The sequence below is a fragment of the Equus przewalskii genome, chromosome 13 (genome assembly GCF_037783145.1).
Source record: "Equus przewalskii isolate Varuska chromosome 13, EquPr2, whole genome shotgun sequence".
Classification (NCBI taxonomy): Eukaryota; Metazoa; Chordata; class Mammalia; order Perissodactyla; family Equidae; genus Equus; species Equus przewalskii.
The window spans coordinates 90,768,325-90,790,064 of NC_091843.1; the positions used below are offsets into that span (position 1 = coordinate 90,768,325).

General features: G+C 46.2%; 2 long non-coding RNA genes across 2 annotated transcripts; one reads left to right on the forward strand and one right to left on the reverse strand.

Moving 5' to 3' along the window:
- Positions 1 to 730: 730 nt before the first annotated feature.
- LOC139075186 (uncharacterized) lies at positions 731 to 20,146 on the forward strand. Its single transcript, XR_011525330.1, has 6 exons — positions 731 to 820; positions 5,444 to 5,549; positions 12,806 to 14,649; positions 15,349 to 15,589; positions 15,824 to 16,698; positions 17,373 to 20,146. It is a non-coding gene; the product is annotated as an uncharacterized lncRNA (long non-coding RNA).
- LOC139075187 (uncharacterized) lies at positions 14,495 to 15,497 on the reverse strand. The gene is made up of 2 exons (XR_011525331.1): positions 15,359 to 15,497; positions 14,495 to 14,745 (listed from the first exon to the last, which is right to left on the reverse strand). It is a non-coding gene; the product is annotated as an uncharacterized lncRNA (long non-coding RNA).
- Positions 20,147 to 21,740: the final 1,594 nt, after the last annotated feature.

Consider the following 21,740-nt stretch of genomic DNA (forward strand, 5'->3'; position numbering starts at 1 on the left):
CACACACCCTAGAGGCTGGATCAGAATGTTTCTTAGCCCTGACTCGCTGTAGTGGCTCCTTGCTGGCAGATGTAACTCACACCTCATTTTATTTTTCAAAATTTGATGAAATGAAGACATTAACTCAAGGCTGACTTTCTTTTGCTGCCATAAATGTCCATGTAATTGCTGGATGCTCTTAGTGGTGAAAATGGACTGTTGTCCCTACCTTAAGGCACACAGAGGACATGACAGCCAGATCCAGAGATGGAATAGACAAAGCAAGTCAGAGATTTATAGAGCTGAGCCTGGCAGAACTGGAGGTGGAATTGCATTAGGGGAGAGCAGTGGATCGAATTTGAATTTTCGCAGAATCCACTTAATCTGCCTCCTACTTGGTTCCTTGTAGCTGCCACTAACTTCTGTGCTCAAAGGGACAGTCTTCTGGTTAACGAGACCCAGACTCCTCCTGTATTTGCACCCAGACTCTGGTATGATGGGAGCATGTTTTGATTACTCTCAAACATCAAGGGCTAATTAGGATAAATATTTCTCACTTTCTGAACAATTTACATGGAGCTGGGGTTTTCTTTGGGCGTGTGGGACGAATGTCAATGGGGATATGTGTATGAATAGTCAAAACCCAAGCCAAAGAGAATCACGAGTTTATTCTGGACTCAAGACTGCAATGTGACTTTCTTGCTTATTCAGATGATTTTGCAACTGTTTAGGGCTGTGTGTTTACAAAGCACTTTCCAATGTGCTGTTTCGTTCTCACAGTAGACTCTGGCGATAGAGAAGACAGGGATTAGACCTCCATTCCCAGCTGAGGAAACCAAGGGTAAGGCGTTTCCGCACGGTTAGGAGGCTGGTGTGTTGTGCAGCCAGAGCCTAAGCCCTTTCAAACCAACTTAATTCCGTAAAGATCTTACCACCTGCAGTGCTCTGTATAAGACTGGAGCTAGGCTCAAAGGAAATTTGGTATGTTTTCTTTCTGTTCACCCAATTTTATGAGCAGCCTTAAAGACGCCTGCAAGGTGGCAACTCAGCTTCTTTTGCTCACTGCCTGGGAGTTTAGCTGCGGTCATCAGCCTGCCTACCTTCCCCACCGAATCCCGAGAAGCTTCAGTTTGCCCAGCTCTAACATGGGGACAGTAATTATACCTGCCTCACAGGCTCTTTGTCAAGACTGAATAAGGAGATATATATAGCAAAGATTTAGCATACTGCCTCTATAAACATTAGCAGTTACTCCTTACTAATCTTTGGGGTTTTTTTTTTTTTTTCACTGTTCTTGTAAATCATTTCCCACTGTTTTGAAAATTCATTGGCTTAACTCTTTTTTTAAAGCTTTATTGAGGTCAAATTTGCATATAATAAAATGCACCCACCCACAGTATATCAGAGGGTTAGTTGTTCCAGGTCCTTACCGACACACGATATTTTCAGTCTTCTTTATTTGAGCCATTCTAGAGGGTTATTGTATCTCATTGTAGTTTTATTTGCATTTCCCTGATGATCAGTGGTGTTGAGCATCTTTTCATGTGCTCATTTGCCATTCATAGGTCTTCTTTTGTGAAGTGACTACTCAGATCTGCCCATTTTAACTGATTGTCTTTTCATTGTTGAGTTGTCGTAGTTATTTATAAATTCTGCTTCTTCACCAAGTATGTGCATCATGAACGTTTTCTCCCAGTCTGTGACTTGTCTTTCCACTTTCTTACTGGTATTTCCCAAAGAACATACAGTTTTAATTTTGATGAAGTCCAGTTTAATACATTTTTCTCTTATGCTTTGTTTTTTGTGTCCTATCTAAGAAATCTTTGCTTACTCAAGGTTGCAAAGACTTACTCCTGTGTTTTATAGGTTTAGCTCTTAAATTTACATCTATGATCCGTTTTGAGTTAATTTTTGTGTATCACGTGAGGTTAGAGTCAAGGTTCATTTTTTGTCTAGAGACATCCAATTTTTGCAGCACCATTTGTTAAAAAGATTACCCTTTTCCCATCAAATTGCCACAGTACCTTTTTAAAAAAATCTGTGTGCCATCAATGTGAGGCCTCTGTCTGGACTCTCACTGATCCATATGCCTGTGGTTCCGCTGACGGCCTTGATCACTGAGGCTTTATAGTGAGTCTGGAAATAAGGCAGTGCGAATCTTCCAGCTGAGTTATTTTTCAAAATCGTTTTGACTCATCTAGATTTTTTGTATTCCTAAATAAATTACAGAATCAGCTTGTCAATTTCTAGTAAAAAAAAAAAAAAAAGCCCCAAGAAACTCCTGCTGGGAGTTTGATAGGAATTGCATTGAATGTATATATCAATTTTGGGAGAATCCACGTCTTAACCATGTAGAGTCTTGCAGTATTGAGTGTGGCATATCATTCCGTTTATTTAGGACTTTAATTTCTCCTAGCAATGTTTTCTAGGTTTCAGTGTAGAGGCACTTTACATATGTTGTCAAATTTATCCCAACATCTTGCATGTTTTTAGATGCTCTTGTAAATTGAATTTTAAAAGTTTCATTATCCAATTCTTCATTGTAATATATATAAGCACTGATGTGTTTTTGTACCTTATATTGTGTAGCCTTACTAAATTCACTTATTATTAGTTTGCAGATTTCTTAGGATTTTCTATGTATACAGCTATGTTTTCTACAAAAGAAGACAGATTTACTCCTTCCTTTCCAATCTATTTGCCTTTGATTTATTTTTATTCCGTGTATTAGTAGCTCCTTTTATTATCGAGTATTATCCTACTGTATGGATGTACCCACATTTTTTCATCCATTTACCTGTGGGTGGACATTTGGGTTGTTTTCAGTTTCGAGGTGTTACGTGTAAAGCTACGATGAACGTTGTTCACAGTTCTTTGTGTGCAGAAGCGCCTCAGCTTCTCTTTGGGAAACGCCGAGGAGCAGAGCGGCTGGCTCACGCCGCAGGTGAACGTTTCCCTTGGCGAGAAAGCGTCCAACAGTTTTCCGAGCAGTGGTGCCGTTTTACATTCCCACCGCAGAAACTCGAGGGATCCCTCCACTGGTGCGTGTCCCCTGCGTGGCAGGCAAGGAGACTCAGCTCTCATCTTCTCACTGTAATGGTCATTTTCCTCGTTTTAACGCATTCCATCTTCTACATGGCGGTCCACGTGCAGCCCCACGGTCCCCTCTCAGGGGCTTGAACACAGGGAACGGCTTCCTGCCTGACGACCTCCGTGCAAGTTGCTGCCTCCACCTTGGAGGCTCTGCCTTTGGCTCCTCATGTGCTGTGTCTTCCTCGTTCAGGTCCCAGGCTGTAGATCAGACCCCGAGAGACCTTTCCCGACAGCCTTGTCGATGAGCCCACCATCCTGCACTTCCTTCTCTACAGGTTCTTTTCTTCGTCACGCTACTTGTAATTATATTATTTGTTTATTATTACTTGTTTATGTACTTGGTTGTGTTTGTTTCTCCAGCTAACTGGTAATTTCTCTGATAGAAATCTTATCTACCCCATGGTTATAAGTGACTAGGTTAGCACGTAGCAGCTGCATGGTTAATGATTGTTGACTGAATGCTCGAGCTTCTGCCTCTGAATGAACCTCAGAGTCCTTACCCCATCCACAGCCCCCTGGTCCACAGGTGATTGACAGGCTTTGTGCCACCTGACCCTGTCACCCTCACAATGCACATTCCCACATTGAAGGCTCTGAAAGGCATTGCAGAAAAAAGAAAAAATCTGTTTAACTCAGTATTTCTCCAAAGTATTTGATCATTGAACCCTTTCGTTGTGACTTATGCTTTACCTCTTACAAAGCAGTGTTCTGCAGGACCCTTATTTGAGAAGTGCTAGCTAAATTCATAGCTAGATCCCAACTCAGTTAAGTGAATGAACTGACCACACGGAATAATGGCCATCACAACTGACTAAAAAGACACCCTCAAAAGATAGCTCCAGAAAACACCACGAAATCTGCCATAATGTCTGAGGCTTACCAGTGTTAATTGGGGAGATAGTTTTTTTTGTTTTTTTCTTCTGGGAAAGATTCGCCCTGAGCTAACATCTGTTGCCAATCCTCCTCTCTCTCTCTTTGTCTTTTTCCTCCTCAAAGCCACAGACCGTAGTTGTATTTTCTAGATGTAAGTCCTTCTAGTTCTTCTATGTGGGATGCTGCCACAGCATGGCTACTGACAGACGAGTGTTGTGGTTCTGCACTCGGGAACCGAACCCAGGCCGCTGAAGTGGAGCATGCTGAACTTTTAACCACTAGGCCATTGGGGCTGGCTCTAGGGGAGATAGTTTAAAGACGGAATTCTCTCACTATTCCCACTCCAAGAAGCTGTTTTCCTTTCTAATAATTAGCGGCATATAGTTTTATCAAGAAAAATTGGAACTGCACATATCGCAAATAGGGCTCAGTAGTGGTTAATGTTGGGATGCACACCTGACATTTGGACATGACCTAAAGAAAATGATTACACTTTCAACTTTAAAAATAATTCAGGTAACGTGTACAATAGACCTTCTCACAGCATTTGTCTCTGGTTCTATTCCTGAGTTAATAGTTACGACGTCTATGCCTTCGTTGTTGACAATTATAATAACCAGGGGGGTGGAGGTGAAACCCTGTCCTTGCTGTTCTTACTGTTTTTATCTTCCTTCTCCATTTCTTTCCTTCCCTTCCTCCGCCTCCCCCTCCTCTTCCTCTTTCAGAAGGATGGAGTGAAGAATATGGTGAAGATCGGGGTTATCTGTCCTACGCTCTTGATCAATAAAAACAAGTCCTTGCACATTGCTGCAGTTCAGCTGTTCTATATTTTGATGTCTCCCTCAAAACGGACTCATCAGATCAGCTGATCTAACGTCTTCCCTTGATTGGAACAAGATTTTTCAATACAAGCGAAAGTTGATACACAAGAGCTAAATAGGATTATAACAAGAAATTGTGAGATTCCCTTTAACTCTTGTGTGCTTTAAACATCTTCAGAATTTTCTGGGTCCATCAATGTGTGGTGCACGTAGGACTGCTGAGGTTGGCTGCTTCTCCTGGTGGGAGCACAGCTCTCTTTAGGCCTTCGAGCGTAGTTACGGGATCTACTGAAAAGCCCGTGTCTGCTCTATTCTGCTGCCTTATCTCAGGGTTCGTCTTCCTCGATTGCCTTTTTCTCTTGAATGTGGGTCATATTTTCTTGTTTCTTTGTACGTGAGGTAATTTTTTATTGTATCCTTGACGTTATGAGCAATATGTTATAGATATTCTTGATTTTGTCATGTTCCTCCAAAGAATATCGATTTTTTTTTAAAGCAGAAGACCCAAAGTCTGAAACAGCAGTTCGGCGGTTCAGCCTCCGCTGGGCTGCGTGGAGCTTGCCCTGCGTGTGAACAGCTCGGGATCAGCCAGAAGCCTGAGTAGAGCTTATAAGCAGATCTGGGGGCTCCTCTTCCCTGACTCTGTTCTTTTTGGAATTTCTCCCCTCCTTTTCCAGCTCTTGTGACGGCCCTGAACTCAGCCCCCAGGATCTTCAAGCAATAAGAGTATGGCTTTCTATGACCTACAGAGTGTGGCCCGGGTCAGCCCTCAGGCTAAAAGAGGTAAAACAAAAGGAAAACAGGACCCTCACCCAGTGCCATGCCCAGCTTCTAGATTTCACACCCTCTTAGTATCTGCCTGCTTTTACTTGCTCTTCAGTGCTTGCAGGGTTTTTAGTTTTCTGTCTAGCTTGTAGCTGTTATGTGCAGGAGGGCTCCTCAGACATTGCTGGAAGTGGAACCTGTCCTGGTGGGAGATGTCTGGTTCCTACAGCAATCCAGAGAGGAGCTGAGAAAAGACCCCATCACAGGCTCTCTTACAGATCACATGATAACTCGGCATAACTCATGTGTACGTGTTTCTAGGATGGCTTTCCCTGTTATCTTTTAAAGACTGCCTTATGTTTAAACAACTTGTCCCTTGCCAGGACTCTTTGCCTGCTTGCGGAAGAATGCCCACAGAAGCCTCCCGCAGACCGGGCTGGGCAGGGAAGGCCAGCCTTCCAGAGCTGCAGTCCTTTAGAAATGCATCCCAGAGGCAAACGCAGACCCCGGGAGCTGCCTGTCCTACGTGCTGGGCTGGGCTTTCAGTGCCTTCTCCTCAGGAAGCTGCCCCTCTGGGCACGTTTTCGCTGCCTGGTAATTGGTTCACCCTGCGGGCAGAAGCAGCCAGCCTCACTCTAAGAGGCAGGAATTTCAAGCAGCTCTCCTGTTGAAGGAATGTTACTAGCCACCCCAGACAGCAGACTAGGGGAGGAGAGGACAAAGCTAACAGAGTAACAAGTCACTCTCTGGGAGCACATGCCCTTCTCAGAACCATGTGTGCAACGTCATGACTGGTTCTTACGTCCATTATCATCACACTGGACAGAACCCACTCGTTATTGGCATCTTTCCACCTGCATTGAACAAGGAGGCACTTCCTTCTCTCAACCTTCTCCTCTGCTTCCGCTGCGAGAGTATTACTGGCTTTTTCCAAACGTCAGGCCTCAGCAAGTACACTGAGGGATACCATCCTCGTTCACGACGTGTAGCCCCCAAACCTTCCACCTTGACCACAAAGGAAAGGCCAATCGTGATTTATTCTTTGAAGCACACGGCCACTCAGAGGACACTGAGCAAAACGAGGGCTCTGTTGGAAAAGAAGACGGGAGAAGGATTGTTGAGCACAGTTGACATCAACTTCACCCGGACAGCCTTCATTAAACTACTTAGGTATTACATGTTTTAAAGTATTTGTTAACAACGAACATCATTAATTTCACAACCCACTTGTTCTCAAACCTGACTGCACGTAGCGATCATCTGGGGACCTTTGGAAATGCTGGTGCCCGGGTCCCTTCTGCAGAGATGCTGGTTGAGTTGGTCTGGACCACAGCCTGGGCACTGGGATTTTTAAAAGCTTGCAGGTGATTCTAAAAACTGGAAAATTTGAGAACCATTGTCATAGTCCGTCCTAGTTGTGCACATTCCACGTAGAAGGAGACCTGAAATTGTGGTTGCCGTTAAAGCCAGTGTCAGCACTTCCAGACCGCCGATAACTGGTGTGTTTAATCTGCTGTACCTGCTATGGTCTACCACGTGTACAAACGAGGTTAAGACTCAGTTTGAGTGTTCAGAATAATCATTTGAGCCCACCTCACCCCTCTCCAACCTAACCAGCGCTAATTCAGAGAATACCCGACATCCCTCTCTAGACCTCCCCTCATTCTGACCTTGGAACTGTCCAAAAATACCCCTGGAGCCTACTCAGCCCAAAGGGCCAGGCTTGCTTCTAAACATCTCATGGAGAAAGAACTGTGGAACTTGTTCACTCCTCCAGCAGGCCTCATCTTTCCCTGCCCTTGCCTCTGTTACTGCCACGACAGGGGTGCCTTTCTGGAAGCAATCAGCAATAGCTTTTCAGCTATTATAAAAACAATAAAGTTACACTTCACCAGGCACCCACTACGTCTACTTACTCACTCTTTCAAATCCCTAACTGAGAGAAAATATGAAAGTTTTTGTTTGTTTGTTTTTGTGGGGTCTTTTGGTTTTGTTTTTTTAGCTGGTTAGATGGAACTTGAGCCAGAAAAGCTTCCTTTTAAAAGTAGCTACTGACTTCTTTCCCTGCCTGGGTCTTAAGTGTCCCCTCTCAACGATCAAACAGGAGGTGAGTAGCCACCTGACATCTTGGGAGGTAAATGGCATTTATGGTCTTAAAAAAAATGTTTACTGCTCATCTCACTGGCCCTTGTTATGCAGAGGTGATCCATAAAGAGTCAAAAATTTGTAGGGATGGAGGTGAAGATGCCTTCTGGGAAGAGAGAGATAAGATCTCTTCTATTTTCAAGTTCAATGTGGATCTGATTGAAGTACACCAGCGGGAAGAGACATGGAGGACGCTCTCAGGATAACCCCCAAGGAGGGGTGAGGGCCTGGCTGGTGACCTGGGCTGCAAACCAGGCCTGGATGTCCCTGCGCAGAGAGCTGGTCCAGTGCAGCATGTGGCCAACGCTTGAGTGCACCCCCAACTCTCCAGGCATAAGGGGCTCAACCAAAATGCTTGTCTTCGGAGCCCCAGCAGAGGGCCCCACCTGGCCCACGTCCAACCCTGAAAGCCGCAGGGAGACGGGCAACCCAGGCCCCAAAGCAGCCCGCCAGAGAACTGTCTAGATCAGCAGCCACTAACCACACACGGCTTTGAGCTCTTGAAATGTGGCTGGTCTGAATAGAGATATGCACTGCAGGTGCAAAATGCACACTGGATTTTGAAGACATATTAGAAAAAGATTATAAAATATCTCAGCAATTTTTACATTGATTACATGTCAAAATGATAATATTTTGCATGTATTAGGTTAAATATATATTATTGAAATTAATTTCATCTTAATGTGGCTACTAAGAAACAATTAAATGACACACGTGGCCCATACTTGTGGCTTGCGTTGTATTCCCATGTCCGGCACTGGCCTAGATGTCCCATCCTCGCTGCTGGGCCGTTTGGAAGCAGGTGTTCCCAGCTAGGATGCTTCAGTGTTCAAGTAACAGGAACCTCAACTCAAAGTGGTGTAAAGAATAAAGAAATGTGTCATCTCACAGAGCAACCAGTTCACGGCTGGGAGGCAGGGGTGTTGATACACTGGCTGGGTGGTGGCCTGAGGATCTGGCGCTTCTCCCTTCCCACTCTGCTCCCAAGGTGAATGGATGTACACCTCTGGCAGCCCCAGAGTCACATGCAGACATCTTCAACATCCAAGGAAACACAAGGGGGCTTTTATTAAAGTGAGGAAATCCTTCCCAGAAGTCTCCCTGTTGGCCCCGATCCCATGTCTAATTGGCCAGAACTGGGTCACGTAGCCCATGCTCACCACTCATTGGCTGCGTAACCGGACACTGGATGGCTGGAGCGATCTGGAGGGAAACATCTGTTGGGGAGAGAAGAACCAGGACCATGCAGGGAGGCATGGCTATTTTGCACCAAACAACCCCTGAGGTTCTTGGATGGTCCACGGAGAGCGCATGGGTCTTGAAGGCACCACGACACGCCGATATTGCAGCAGAGCTGACTTCGTTTGAAACACAGAAGAGATGGTATTATATTTGTATCCCCAGGTGACTTAATAAATAAATAAGCTTAATAAATACACAAGCAACTTTACACACATAGACAAACAAAGCAAATAAAATCCCAGAGCTCGATGTGGAGAAGCGGAGTGAGCCCCGCGTCCTCCGCAGGGGACCTGGCGCAGCAGCACCTTGCTGTGGTGCCCGTGAAGCTCAGCGAGCCCGTGGAGGCTTCGGCTGGTTGACTTTTCCCACGAAGGTCCAGAGATTTTGAGTGGAGATAGCAGAGCAATCACAGGAATATTTCTCCCTGCTCTACTGCAAAGACAGAAATGGTGATGCAAAAGGGACATAAAACATTAAAAAATCCATGTCATACTAAAGGGTTTAGCCCCCAACTCCAATCTGTGTGGAGGGTTTCTACACGTCACCAAGCGATTCTCTGGACAGCAGCTGGGTGTCCTACAATTCAACTCAGTTCTGACACTGTTTACCTGGAGATGGCGTCACATCCCACAGGGCAAGGGCTCAGTCCTACAAGACTGCGCTCTGTCTGTCCTTTTCAGGCACCAGGTGCAAGTCCAGGTTGTCACCTGTGCTTCTGACCAAACTGCCATAGATCAGAGGTGCCCACCACCCCTCTTCGGGGTTGGCTAATTTGCTAGAGCAGCTCACAGAACTCAGGAAACCAGTGTACTCACCAGATTACTAGTTTACTGTAACAGGGTTTAACTCTGGAATAGCCGGATGGGAGAGCTACAGGACAAGGTCTGGGCAAAGGGCCCTCTCCAGGCGCCCCTCTCCCGGGAGCTCTCTGAAGCCAGGCCGTCAGGGTTTTTACGGAGGCTCCATTACCTAGGCATGATTAACTAAAGCCTTTACCATTGGCTATTGATTCAACCTCCAGCCCCTCTCCCCTCCTGGGGGTGACAATCAGGTCCAGTCCTTAGGTGCCATCCAAAAGTCATCTCATTAACATAACAAAAGAACCTTGTGCTCTCGTCACTTAAGAGATTCCAAGAGTTTTAGGAGCTCTGTCAGAAACAGTGAATGAAGCCGAAATATATATGCATTTCTTATTATAAATCACAGTATCACACATACTCATAAATTAAAGAAAAAGTCTCCTTTTAAAGTTAAAAATAGCAAAGGTTCGGAAAGGTAGAGTCACGGGACGTGGAAGATGGGCTCTGTCAAGTTCCTTTGGAAATGGGGGCCGAGCGATCTCCATGCATGGCGGCAGACCAGCTTGCCTGAGTGACACGGGTGCTGGGACAGCAGCTCCAGCCAGAGAAGTGGGACTGAAATAGCTCCACCTGACCACCCAGCGACGGCTAGATGTGTTCCACTTGCCTGGAGAGGCAACGACTGGAACTGGAGTCTGTCTGACGTCAGTCACGACACCACAGTGGTCACGCCTTCCGGTCCAAGGACTTGCAGCTGCTCAGTTCCTGGGGAGCTCCAGGATTCATGTCACCTCAAGGTCACCTGAGGGATCTGGTTTTTAACTAGGCCTGGGGTCTCCAGATTTATTTGTTTGCTTGTTTGTCTGTCTATTTGATGGTTTGTTTACTAATTATTCACACAAGCTGTGTTAGTTCGTTATAAAACACATACAAAAGACATTTTAAAAGGATGGAAAAAAATGTAATAAACCTTTTTTAAAATAAACATTTTAAGGTTCCTGCAAATTATGATGGCCCCATTCTATCATGAACTGATATCAGCTATCAGCTGAGGTTTGCGTTGATGACCCAGAGTACAAATCTATACTTCAAAAAGCTTGATAGTGTTTAGTATTTCCGGCAGCTTCTTTGCAGATCTGATTAGACTATCGTTTTTACTTTGTGATATGGCTGAAGGAGTAGGGAAATGTCAGTGCTGCCATTTTCTTGTTCTTTGCTTGAGCTTGCACTATTAATATTCTATTCAGTTTGTAATTTTCTTGGCAGGGATCTTTTTAAGCCAAGTGTCCAAATTGTCAGCTGGCAACATACAAGCTGTATTATGCCACAAGACACTGAAAGCCAGTGAAGGAATGAGGGTCAACCATTTCCCGGTGTGAAATTACCAGTTTTCCCTCAGGATCCCGCCAGCTCTGTTTGTGACCTGTGACTATCCTACGTATGGACTAAGTGAGGGCACCAGTGTCATGAGGTATATTAAATGTTGATAAATCTAAATAGCTTTGGAAGTTCTGCCCATCCTTCTTTAGAGACCAATGAGTTGCATTTTTCATTTGCCAACTCAAGTCAATCGTTGTTGGAGATCCTGCAAGATGAGCAGTCGTTTAATGGGGTGTCTACTCTACCCTTAACTGTGGCGGCCGCCTGTTAACACACACCATTTCCCTATGCCATCTCACGTGTCTTGCCCTGTAGCCGACAGAGGCTAAGAGAATTCAATTTAAATCTCAGCAGAGGGCGCCCCTTCCTTCTGGGAACATGACAGCCCTTAGCAACAAGAGGCTATCTTAAGACCTGGACCTCTGAGAAGGGGTCATGAGAGCAGTTTCTGTGTCTATAAGGGCTGAATGAGGCTCACTCATTATCCAACCTAATGTCTTCATTTCCTGGGGGAACTGCTGAGAAGTCCATGGTTAGCTGACCACTACTACAGCACGTGTACTCAGGCCTCGCACCCTCGGCCCAGTACCCTCTAAAATTCCTTGCAGCCCCCCGATGTGCACTTGGCCACTCATAGTCAGGCTGGTCCTTTTCTATTTAATGTAATTACCGATACATTTGAGTTCAAATCTGTCATCTTATTTCATGATTTCGACGTGTCCTACCTCGTGCATGATTCTTTTTCTTTTGTTTCCTGACTTCTTCTGGATTGACTAAGATTTGCTTATCATTATTTTTTCCCCTTTACTATTTTGGAAGATTTACACTAATTATCTCTTCTTCTAGTGGTTAGCTTAAAAACTATGTTTTTGCTATTTATTATTTTATTTTTAACCTTACATTGTTAACATATCCAGATCTAATATAAATGCTAATCTTTATCATTGGCCTACACAATTCGGAAAGATAAGAACACTTTAACCCATTCAGCCACATTCTAACTCATTTGCTGTAGTTGTCAAAATTTTAAACTCTATCTAATTTTTAAGTTCCACAAGACATTGTTTTTTTGCTCTTCATTTTTCCTGCATTTCAGACTTTCTATTTGGATCATTTTAGTTCATCCTGAAACACATGTTTTAGAATTTCCCAAGCTCTCTCATTTTAAAAAAGTCTTTATTCATTTTCATTATTGATACATATATATATATAATATATTTATTTTTAATATATGGCATAGACGCAGTTCAGTTTCCTTGGCTTCCTATGGTTTTACTATGATGTGTGTGGGCGTGCTATATGGATATACTGCATAGAATCTATTAGGCTTCTTGAATCAATGGGTTGATGTCTTTCATTTGTTCTGAATAATCTCAGCTGTTATATCTTAAAACATTGCCTTTGGTTCTCTCCTCTTCAAACACAGAGTCTCCGTCTCTCTTCTTCACACCAAGTGAAGAAGCAAGGTGGTTTTTTGGTCTGTGGCTAATAATGCCAACAGACACTATCTCCAGTGCCCATGGGCTTATTCAAATTATCTATTGTCTCTCCTGGTTCTTGCTCTATGTGTTTGTTTCCCTGTATGACTGGCAATTTTTGACGGTGTGTTGGACATTGTATTTTAAAAATTATCTCTAAAGAATAATTTGAGGTTTAGCATGAGAGTGTCTTCTTCCAGAGAGGATTTTCTTTTGCCTCTGCCAGACACCTGAGGGGCTCCTGTCTGGATCCATCTCAAACCAAGTAAAGGCTGGAGGTTCCCCGGAGCACCTGGACGACACAGAATTAGAAGGACATCCTTTCCAGGCATTGATCTACTCGTCAGTCACCTTCCGTGAAGCTGCAAGTCTTTAGGGTCCCAGTTAAAGTGGGGGGTCCATTAGAATCCTCACCTCTGTTGGGTTGTAGGTCTTGCCTGTTACCTCCCATCCAGCCCCAGGCATTTGTCAAGAGAACAGCCCAGTTTTGCAGCTGTTTCTTTAGGATTGGCAAATGGCCTTGGGGCAAAATCAAATTTGAATATCAGTCTTTTTCTCTGGGTCTCCTCTTCTATATTTTGTCTTTGAAACTCCTCATGACCTTGTTAACATTTTGGTGCTTTTAAGAAGGTATTTTTAATATTTTATCCAGTTCTTTAGGTTTCCTTGGCGGGAAAGTTGGTGCAAATTTCCTAGTCATCACTTACTGGGAGTAGACATTACAATTTGTGTATTCATCAGAGGAAAGGAAGTTTTTCATAGTCTTCTATTTCTACTTCATGTTTATGAATTTCTTAGTCTCTGTAAAGCACTTTACATATGACAAGGATGGACTATATCCTACAGAACCAAACTTATTATGTAGCACTTATCAAATCCTTTCAAAGGACCCAATCTGATATGACATGCAATAGTTCATAAGATAATTTTAAGTCATGACTACTTTTGACCTTTGGGATTCAGTATGATAAACTTGTGCCCCACCAACTCATAAAAATATAATGGCAGATCCAGTGATCCATAGATAACATGCAAACATAACATCACATCCTACTAGGGGCACTTGCTCTTCCCACTGAATGAAAGCCTCTCCCCTTCTCTTGCGTTTTTCAATGTTTTCTCCACGCTTACCTTCTCAATGAGGCTTTCCCTAAACACACTATTTGAAACTGCAAACTCCCCCTCCTTCCCATGCTTCTTAATCTCCTCCTGTCCTTCTCTTTTCTCCATCATCCTCCACCATCTTACATGCTATATATTATATATCTTGGCTCTATTTATTACTGCCTCTCTGGTCTTGACAAATCTGCTTACCCCCTCAACTCCTTGGTTCCTCTAGATATAAAATAGGACTAAGAAAAGCATCCCACCCTTCTTCATATGGATATTTCATAGATGAGGTGTAGTGATAGATCAGAAAGTGATTCTAAAAAACTGTTTTTTAAAAAATGAACCAATGAAAATTATGATATCTAAAAAAACTTACTGATTGAGCTTGACAGGAGAATAGAGAGAACAGGAGAAAAAAATCAGTGAACTTCAAAATAGTTCAATAGAAATGACCCAATATGAAGAACAGAGAAGAGAGATTGAAAAAAATGAGCAGACCCTCAGGGAACTGTGGACAATATCCAAAGGTCTAATATATGTGCAATTGGAGTTGCTGAAGGAGAAGAGAGAAAAATGGGGCAGTAAAGAATATTTGAAAAAAAGAATAGATGAAAATTTTACAAATTTGGAGAAAGGGATAAATATACACATTTAGGAATCAGAGTAAACTTCACACAGAGCAGATTTAAACACACACACACACACACACACACACACACACACACACACATGCACTCCTAGGCATGTCAGAGTCAAACTGCTAACAACCAAAGTTAAGGAAAAAAATCTTGAAAGAACCCAAAGGTTGTGCCACAGATTTGTTCCACACCAAGTAAAATACTGCAGCCAAAATTTGCTGAACTTCAAGTTCTGGGGGGAAATTTTCACTGGAGAAGAAATCACAGCTTTTCACCACGTGGCACATCCCGTGTCAAGGAGCTCACGGACGGCGAGTGTCAGGTAAGATGGCCCCGGTGGCTGGAGAGGAGATTAGCGGCTCCCCATTTCCATTTTGGTTGGGCAAGAGTCTGGAGGAGGCAGGATGCTCTGGGCTCTCTGGAAGACAGAAAGATTTTGACACAAATAACCCTAGAATCAGGGAAAGAGAGAAGTGAGATGCTCATGGTAAACTTGAGAACAGCCAGACCAGAGAGCGGAGCGCTGCTTGAAGCCAGGGGAATTTCTGAAGTGGAATTAGAGGAAAGGAATTGGGGGGATGGGGAAGACCCAGAAGATGCTGGTTGTTTGACAGCATTTGTTTCCCGGGCATGATTTTCTTCCTTTCTCTCCCGGTTCAGCCAGCGTCTTCTCAGGGCAGGCAGGTCTCCTGAGCGAGTGCTTTGAAAAGCAAGAAGACGATTCTTCCCTTCCCTCTCACAAATACCCCGTGCTGGAGAGAGCTGTAGAAAAAGCAGCTTTCCAGAGCAGAGTTGTGGCCTCGTTTTGGCAAATGTGGCCTCTGTAGTTCACGGAGGCTGCTTTTAATGATTGGAAACAAATAAGAACCCTCCCCACTCAGCCCCACATATAAACCCAAAGTTTGCGGCTTGTTGTAATTATATTTTCCACACTAGACTGGCAATAAGGTTCTGGTGTTTTTGTTTGTGAGGTAAGCCCCTTTTCCTCTTTTTGTTCCCCTTCCCTGCCCACCCACCCCAGCCCTCCCCACCTTTGTGCTTCAGGATCAGTGGCCTGAGGGATGGAGCAGAGGCACGGTCCAAGAAGCGGCTGGAGGCTGGAGGCGAGGGCCGCACCACGTCGTAGGCCAGGGCTGCACACCGGGAAGGGACGGTGCCACCCCAGCAGCATCGCAGCAAGTCTCCCGGCGTCTGCAGCTCTTCCTGTAACCAGAGGCCTTTTCCTGTGTTTGAACTCGCCACCAATGGCTGTCCTACCAAAGGTAAACAGTGGCAGTCTAAGCAAAGTAGTCTTTCCAAAAGAAAGCTTTTAACTTTTCTTTTGGAGGAGGCAGGAGAGGGTTGTTTGAGGACTGGGTGGAGGAGGAGTGGGAGGAGGTGAGACCAGAGGAAACCCAAGTGACCCTGGCCCTGCCCTGCCTGGTTTTTCTTTCTTTTCTTTTCTTCTCTTTGTTCTTTCCCCTCCCTCATTATTTTTGGCTGGCCCTTCTGTGCAGGCCGCCTTCTCGGCACTGACAGCTGCTTCGAACGCCAGTCACTCAGCTCATCCGCCCAGCTGCGCGCCTCTGCTCACATCACTCTGAGGCCTCTGGTTTGTCGGCTTCAAAGCACCTCACAAGTGGGGCCTTGCCTCCCTCAGGGTGGGTGTCAAAGGAAGGCAAAACCTAGCGAGACTCGTGACACCTCTGGAATTCAGGCTATATCTCATTTCGCAGAAGAAATCAGGACAAAGAGGAGCCTACTGTCTACTCCCAGGGCCGTGTGAGCAGGAAGTGGAAGGACAGGGGCCAGGTCTGCCCGTGTGTAGTCTGAAGAGGGTCTCCCTCATCCTTGCATTTAAAACTGTTTTTCTCAAGGAGTCAGCCTCCTCAAAGGTGCCTCGGCGATGGTGACAGTTGAGAGGGCAAAGGGAAGGGAAGGGGAAAGAGGATGTTCCGTGGATGGAACTCCACCCCCCAGATGGGGCCTCTTCTTTTCGGTCTCATTCCTTCACCTGTTCATCCAACAACGTGTGTTGAGTAACTTGCAAGGTGACCTCCAGACACTGGCGAGACCACCACAAACAGGCGAAGTTGGGGTTCCCCTGAAAATTATGTTCTGTGCTCCGTATTAGTTCCCAAGTAAGACTATTTTTTGGTAAAAGGGTTCTGGTAACACCTTTTCATTTTTAAAAAAGTAAAATCTTTCCAATACCTAGCTTTTGAAGCATTAACTGGTACTCCTCAAGCACACACACCAAGTGGAGACTTTGCCACTACACAAAGCCGCTTAGCTGCTGATCTTCCAACGCCTGGTCATTTAAAATCTGTCAGGAAAAGACACCCACGAAGAGAACTTTTCCGGACAGCATCACCTCCACTCGCTGACAAAGGTGGGAGAGAAACAAACCGATGGTATAGATGGCGAGCTGAACTCTTACAGTGTTACAACCACACCGGGGGCACCAGCACATTCTCCTTGTGGGTGTCCTGTAGAGGCTGGGACAGGTGTTGTGAACACTCTAAAGCTGACCCTCTTGCTTGGCGGAGGGTGGGGGTGGGTGGAGCAGTTAGCAGCCTTGCTGAGTGAGTTTCAGAGTCGAACTTTGATTGCCACCTGCAAGTATTCCCACCTGGGATTTTTGGTTTGGAAAGTTAAAGCCAAAAGTCATAATTTAGCAGCTTCCACAGTGCTACGTGCATTAATTATCTTTTGGCGTATAACAAATTACCCCAAAACTTAGTGGCTTAAAAAAATGGTATTTATTATTTCCCAGTTTCTGTAGGTCAACAGGTCAGAACAGCTTAGCTGGGGGGTTTGGCTCAGGCTCTCTCACGAGGTTGCCTCTGAGGGGACCATGAACCAGCCACCACAGATCAAGGCTCAGTGCTGTTTGCCCAGGATTGTGTTAGTCCTGGGTCTGGTATAACCTAAGAATGGATGTGAGAGCCATGAAAAAAAAAATGATATGGAACTATTAGCCAACTTTGTCAAGGACGAGAGACTCTAATCACATTTAATTTAATGTATTAAAATAAAAGTTGTTTCTTGTCCCTTGTGCTACAGACACACATGATGTTAGGATGCACGGAGAGAGCCTGTAAGCAGAAGAGAAGGGCTTTATGCCACTCTGGAGGAAGACCATGAAGAGACGAGCTCTACTGAATTACGCAAGTGAACCTGGAGGAGAATGCCCACTCACCTCTGGTCTGATCATAAATCTACAGTTGCTTTTTAATATAACTTTTGACATCCCTCACCTCGAAAATGCCCACCTGCTTATATCAGATATTTGGAGCTCAGAATGTATTTTCCTGTAGAAACAACAAGTTCCTAAGTCATTATGTCCACAGGCCTGTCCTTAAGACCCACGATATGCTGTAACTAAATGATACCACCACCAATCCACCAAGTCTAGCTGACTTGCCTTAGCAAACTGTCAGCCTGGGTTCTCAGGTGATGCCTGGAGTACATTCTCCAGTGCTAGGAGTTCAAATGCTGAGTCCTGCTCCATCCCTTATCTACCCCTGAGCCAGCTTTGAGGATGCCGCCAGCCTTTCAGTAACAGCCCGGGGAGTGTGCTGGAGGAAGGGGAACTCTGTAGGGTGCATGTTAAGAGATTTAGGCATGGGGATGCACCTTAGGACAGTGACAGCAAGACAAGCAGGCCAGGAGGGGGGAGTGGAGCAAAGGCAGGTAAGTCCTCACCTTTGGAGGCTCTGGAGGTGGAGATGGGGGTAGGGACATGGTGGAAGGTGTTGCCATTCAAAAGTAAGAATCTCATAAGCCAGCTGTTTGTGTGCCAGGCACTGTGTTCATTCTCCAACAGACCTTTGTCATACAACATATCAGTGCAGCTCTCGAACCTTATCATCCCATGGCCTCTGCAGCACTGACACGTCCACCTGCACCTCCCCAGAGCCCCACTGGCATGACCAAATTTAGACCAGACTTTACAGCTCTTCGTTGCTTCTACGCTGGCCCCTCCACAATCCATTCTTTGTGCACTGACCAAAATAGGCTTTCTGATAACTCCAGTCTGATCGTGTCCCTCCCTGTGTAAAGTCTTGAATGATTTCCCGTCCATCTTAGGATCAAGTTCAGAATCCCAACTCAGACCCGCCAGGCTGCCCCTTGTTTGGGCTGCCGCCTGCCCATCTTTGCCCGGCGCCTGCCTGCGCCTTCTTCAGGACTCATTTTCTTAGGAAGACCTTCCCTGACCTTGTGCGCAGATTTGGTACCTGACTGCAAGCTCTCCTAACTCCCAGATTTCCTCTTCAGAGCACTGGCCGAAGCTGTTATTGTTTAGACCTTCGGGTTTGGCTTGGTCAATGTGTCTCCTTGCCCAGGCAGAAAAATCCAGAGCACATTAACCACGCCTGTAAGACACGGTCACATGGTCATGAAATGCTGGCAGGACGAGCCTCTGGGCCATACGTGGTTAGCTCTTACGTTATAACACGTGTTGTTCTCCACTTTTAGGGAGCATTCATTGAGTTCTGATTATGTGACAGCCAGTGTTTGTTTAAACGGCAGGGCAGGTTAGCTTCATGGTTAAAAATGAGGGATCTGAGCCCAAATTCCCTGGGTTTGGAATCTTACTAGTCACATGGTATTGGGGAAGTACTATGATTTCTCTGTGCCTCAGTTTCCCCATCTATATCAAAAGAGGAGGAGGTAAAGGATAGTCATAGCAATGACTTCACGGGGCCACTGTGCCGGTTTAGTGGGTCATGACACTAGAGTCTCAAGAAGAGGGCCTGTGCGTGATGAGTATTTCAAAGACGTCACTCTTCTCCTTCACTCCTAATCCTATGAAAAATAGTGTTATGGTCTTATCCCCACCTGTCAAATGAGGAAACTAGATGCACGAAACAGACTTTCTTTAATATGTTGTTTAAATAAATACTTCGTATCATCTTTTTATACTTAAAAAACTGAAAAGGAAGAAAGAAATGAATGTTCTCATGTTTTGAGAGTGGGGACTTGGGGGACAATGGGGCTTGGCAAGATGACGGGAATAAATCAAAGAAACAGAGAAAGTTTCAGAGTTCCAGGCCCAGGACTCGGCCATCGATTCCGCACGGCAGCATGATGACACTGAGCCTGTCCGTGAGAAGCCCAGAGGTGGGAGGAGAGGCCCGATTTCCACAGACTCTGGAAGGGAGAGGAGAGCCGATGGGGCACGACTCAGAGCGGGGGGCCCAGCATCTCCGGGTTGTGGCAGGAAGCGGGAACCATGGATCCCAAGCTGTTCCGAAGCTCCTCCGGAACTCTTCAAGGGCATCGCCGACTCCTCAGATGACATCCATTTGAATTAAACAGATCTGTGCCAGACGTCCCATGTGCGAGAATGCTGGTGCCAAAAGAAACCGAACACAAGGCTTGTGAGTTGCTGGAGTGGACAGTCTTGTTGGAGAGAGGTGAGTCCTGCATCAGACTTTTAAAAAGACATCTGGCGGGGACACGAATATACCTGGCAGCCCATGCAAAACGCCCCAGAACTAGAAACAACCCCAATGCCCATCTTCAGTAACGCAGATCTCCACGTGGAGGTCGGGTCCCAGCAAGGAGGGGCAAGGCGCCACCACCACGCTCGACAATAGGGGTGGACCTCACAAATACAACGCTGCCGAGGCAAAGAAACCCCAAACAAGAAGTACAACCTGATGCCGTTTGTGGTGTAAACTCCGTGTCTATGTCAGGTGTCACACAACGTGTGGAGGGGAGGTGCTAGCTGGAGGGCCACAGCGGGTCTTCCGTTGTGTTTCTGTTACTCAGCTGTGTTCATTTTGCCAAAGTTCACTGAGGAGTACACTTATATTTTTGTGCACTGTTCAGAACATGTGTGATATTTCAATCCACCCCTCCCTTGCCCACCCCTCACAATCAGGGGTCAAGTTAGTCCTGGGGTGAACAGATAGCCCTGGAGTTCTGGATAATCAGAAGCTGGAGAAGTGTCCATCAGGAGGCTTCAGAAGGCCAGGTTGAGTGGAGCTCATATTTCTGTGGTGCTGGTTCTGAGTTTTGGGTCACTCCTTTGGTCTCACCGAAGTTTACACCTTGGTTGTTCTCCTTGTCCCTGAACCAGCCCAGGGTCTTGCAGCCCTCTCTCTCTGCTCAAATGATCCTCATAATATCCAATGCGGGGCTCACCTGCGGGGTCAGAGGCATGCCCTACTCCACTTCCACGCACGCGCTTCCTCAGGTGTCCACAGCACAAACGTCCATTCCCTCACCTCCAGTCAGACCCGAATCAGCCAGGGGACAGGTGGAGAGCCAGCTCCACCGCCTGAGCAGCCTGACGGGAAACCGCTCCCAGGAACCTAATGGAGGACTCAGGAGTGTCGGCTTCTAGACGCCCGGGGTGGGGGGTATTCTACAAGTCGTAGAGGAGACTTTTCCTATGATTGGCAGAGCGGAGAGAGGCCGCTGCCTGCGCTATGAGTCTCACAGGCAGGTCACAACGAGGCCTGTGACAGGCCAGGCCGTGAATCCCCTGTGAAAACTGGGCTGACACCGCTAAGACCCGCGCTGCTCCACAGCAATTTGAAAACATTAGAAATTGCCTTCTAGTTTTTCCAGAGGTGATGTGGGCAGGTCCCCAGTGGATGCCACTCCATCACATCAAAGCCGGCAGCTCGGATGGCACATGTCCCCGTGCAGGCTGCCTGTGGGCGGGTCCACCGCCCGGAGAAAACAAAGGGGCTCAACGTGACAGTCCCCACATTCTGCGGACTTAAAAGGGAAATCCTTTGGATTCTGCCTGGGCTCCTGGGGCTCAGCCCTGGCCTGGCCCTGAGGCTGTAGGAGGAAGTGAAAACATGGAAAGGCCAGCATGTGGCTGCCACTGGTTCTTCGGGTGAGCAGGGACCCTTGCAGTCCTGCCAGGACTCTGCAGCCTGAGCTGCTCTGTCCCTTCGCCTCCCCTGTTGCCCGTGCCCACTCATGCCACAGAAGCCCAGCCCAGCCGTTCCTTTCCCCTCCCCCCTCCCACCTGCTTCCACTCCTCATTGTGCATTTCGGCAGGGTGCTTCCTCAACCTCACAGCCACTCAAAGGGGCGCCCCCAAATTGCTGCCCCTTTAAAAGAGTTGCTATTCCTCCCCCATTCCATTCTCTCAGGCTCCTCTCTTGCTTTCTTAGATTTTCCTCCCCATTTCTACAAAGGCAGGATATGGAGGAGGCCAGCAGAGGGCAAAGAGCCCTGGAGCTGAATCTGGAGACAGAGGAGCACTTGGGTTTTGCCACTGAGATGTGTGACTTTGGGCAAACCACTCAGACTCTTCATGAGCATCAGTTGTCTCACCTGTAGACGGGGTGAGGTCTCCCACGCCAGGAGCCTGCGTGCTGTGCTGGTATTGGTGTCAATGGGAGCGCCAAGAATAAGACTCTGCCCTGGCTCTTGCAAACCTACTGGATGACGACGTCTTTA